Source organism: Malaya genurostris, chromosome 3 (assembly GCF_030247185.1).
Source record: "Malaya genurostris strain Urasoe2022 chromosome 3, Malgen_1.1, whole genome shotgun sequence".
NCBI lineage: Eukaryota > Metazoa > Arthropoda > Insecta > Diptera > Culicidae > Malaya > Malaya genurostris.
This window is the reverse complement of record NC_080572.1, coordinates 304,171,491-304,175,256: the sequence shown is the minus strand read 5'-3', so window position 1 is coordinate 304,175,256 and position 3,766 is coordinate 304,171,491.

Sequence of the window (3,766 nt, the reverse complement as noted above, 5' to 3'; positions counted from 1 at the left end):
ATATAAGGGTGCCAAAATTTTGGGATCACCTCTATTTTCGTTAAGTTCTAGTGCTCAAAAGTTTAAGCACCTCGAAAAAAGCCTTCATGCAAAATTTGACCTAAATCGGACATGCTTAAGGGGTGCTACCCGGTGGTAAAGGTTTGACAATTTTCGATCTTGAAAAAGCACCATAGGGGGGAGTAATTTTCATATTTTTTCTAAATCCCAAAAAGTCGACTTTTTCAAAATTTTTTTTTGAGATGACACTAAATCTCGACGTTTCATGCAATTCTAAGCCTTTTGGCATCAAAAATTTTTTTTCGATTTCGAAAATTTCATGTACTCCCCCCTATGGTGATTTTTCAAGATATTTGAAAATTCCACTAAGTGGACTAAGAGGGCTTTTTTTAGATTAGCATCACTGTTCTTATACAAATAGGCAACGCAAATGTCAAGCACTAGTTTGAAAAAATGATGCTGACTGAGTGACATAAACACTGAAGCATGCTTTTGTAAACAACTCGAATCAATCTGAATCAATTGGTGTCAAAATAAGTGTCGGAAATTATTTAATAAAAGTATGAAATATATTTTCATCAGACTGTTATGAAAAAAGAGAAAGGCATTATCACACCACTAGGTGGATTAAGAAGGGTTTTACCTTTTTTTATATATATAAAAAAATAGGTATAGAATTCGCTCAAACTTTCGAAAAATTTTCCGAGGCCCGGAGGGCCGAATGTCATATACCAATCGATTCAGCTCGACGAACTGAGCAAATGTCTGTGTGTGTGTGTGTGTGTGTGTATGTGTGTGTGTCTGTATGTGTGTTGTCAACTAAGAGGTCGAGATCTCAGAGATGGCTGGACCGATTTTGATCAAACCAGTCGCAAATTAAAGGTCTCCCCGTCACCCAGAACGCTATTGAATGGTTTTGAGATCGGATGTTTACTTTTTGAGTTATACGAAGTTTTATGTCAAAATTTTCAGTTTTTTGACAGTATCTGTCACATTTGACCTTGAAAACAGAATATGTTACTAGACTTAGATTTCGCTCGGTAATACCTATCCAACAAGCCATAGATTGTTAAAATCCGTCCATTTTTAACGGAGATATCGATATTTTTGTGTAAGCCTTATTCCAGTAGAAGGAATTTTGAGCGCTGTATGAAAAAGCCATGCTTGGGAGCAACATGAAACACGATTTTTTATACTGTTACATATAATTGTTTCTAAGTACCAAAAAGACTGTGTACAGCATCCTTTTTTATGACAATTCGCCTCGGACCAATTTTAGCACGGTTCATTTTTGGCAACATAATCTTTCGAATATGGCATATGTAAACCAGATGATACCAGCATTATCGAGTTGGAAGTAATTCCATAATTATATTGATTTAAACTATTTACAGCAATAAATGCTGGAAGAACATGACTTCCATATACCATACGACTCAGTTCATCGAGATCAGCAAATGCGTGTGTGACAAATAATTTCACTCAATTTTCTCGGAGATGGTTAAACCGTTTTCTACAAACTCAGATTCATATGAAAAGTCGTATACTCCCAAACAAGGTTCCTGATTTACGCTTGGATCCGACTTCTGATTGCGGAACCACAGGATGATATGTGAAACGAAATTAAAATAATGCAATTGATTTTTCTCGTAGATGGCTGAACCGATCTAAGATTCAAATGAAATCTAAGAATCATCTATGATTCAAATGAGAGGTCTTAAAATCCTATAAAACCTCTTACTTTTTAGTCAGATCCGACTTCTGGTTTAGAAAATGCAGGGTGATTAGAATAAAAATGTCCATTTCACATAAATTAATCAGGTTTATCGGGTTTGCTGATTAGGATAGTCGATTACGAAATAAATTTATTTCAGTTTAAGCGGTATTCAGTTTTCGATTCGGAATGTACCCCCAAATTTTGATTCGCACTACAATTTCTCAAAGATGTCTACACATTCCTCAGGTGAATTTAACTGATTTCGGCTACACCGATTTTAGAATTCCGGTTCCAGTATCGAATCGATTCTCAAAACTCAATCATTTTCTCAAAAAAGACCAAATCGAACTTCAAAAACAAATATTACAGGACTTAAGGTCCCATACAAAATTGGTGAATTTTATACGATTCTGGAATTACAGATGATGAGTTTATAAATTTCATGTAAATTGTTTGGCGTAATAATTTATGGCCATTCGAATCATTTTGGGCTATGCTAATTCCTGAATACCGGCTCTGGAAGTACCATAAATAATGACGAAAAACTCTAAAGTGGAACTTACTTCGACATCTCATGGAATGTTCAATCGATTGTCACACGCTAAGATTGAAATTCGATATGTTTTGCAGTTTCGGCATTACAGGGTAATGAGTGATTAAAATCTCTATTTGCCGTTTAAAACGACGATAATTGAAATAATGTCATGAGGACTAAAACACCTAAGAATATCCATGCAAAAACACATGCGTATTGATAAAAAAAGGTATCATCTCACTGCTAGGTGGATTAATCACATTTTTTTTAAATAATTTTTCAAATCAAGGTACATTGATCATGTTACTGTGAAAATGTTCAAAGAGCTGCTTAAGCAATCTGTTTTATCAATAATCGATTCGACCAGACTCCTTTCAGAATTCAGGAAAATTTTACCTCGAAACTGTTATACAACCTTCAATGACAGTTATAAAGCATAAAGTGTATTTGGATCGCTGAAGTTTTTTTACGTTATTTTGACCAATATCGATAGTTAATATTGGATCTGCTTCCGTAGATTGTAGATCAAAAGGCTCATGAGGTGAAACGCTATTCGTGCGGTCATTGAATCCATTCGTAATCTTATTTCTAGGTCTTTCTTCGTAATATCAATTGATTTCCATCAACCGCAATCAGCCTGCTTTCGGTATGCGAAAGAAAGTTTAACCAGAAATACGATTTTGATATAAATTGGGGTAAAACGGGTTAAATATTCTAGTGCTGTCATTCCCGTTGTGTTTAACTGGATCACAGATGTTTTGTACGTAATATGAACCAATATTGGTAGGTCATATTTGATCTGCTTCGGAATTTGCAAATCTGAAATCAACATAAAATTATATTTGTGGGAAAATTGGGGTAAAACGATGTAGCACGAAGCATGCGATCATGGAGACTATCTGTTAAATATTTTTTGAGATTATATGTGAAACATACAACTGTCTTGTTTCACCAAAATTGGTCCAAACACCGATCAATAGAATCAATTTTTTCTGTAAATTCATGGAAGAAGATGACGGAGGGGTAAAACAAAATACAGTTATTTGCGGTCAATCCTATTAAAAACAATCAATTTATCTAACTTATAAACATGTCAGGAATGCCTTCCGATTGGTCGAATTCAATTTTTTCCAAATTTTTACAGCTAGTTTTCAAAATAAAATTAGAACAAAAGTGGAATTGGAGCAAAACGGGCATGATAGTGAATTTTGCGGATCTTCTATCATAAATCAATTCTACGAGAAAATTTGCATAGGAAATACTAACTTTGAAAATATTTGCTTAGGTTTTTATAAAAACTATTGAGCAAAATCGCGTTTTTTGATCGTTTTTTCCCCATTGTGCATCGTCTCTGGATCATTTCAGAGGTACGATTTTCGGTCAACAAAACGGTAGTAAACATAATTATTTTCTTTTTGTCTTTTTTTTTTCAATTCCAATCACGATATTAAGACTAATGATGAATTCGGTGATATTACTCTTTCGGGGAAATGACCCTGATCCCATAATTATAT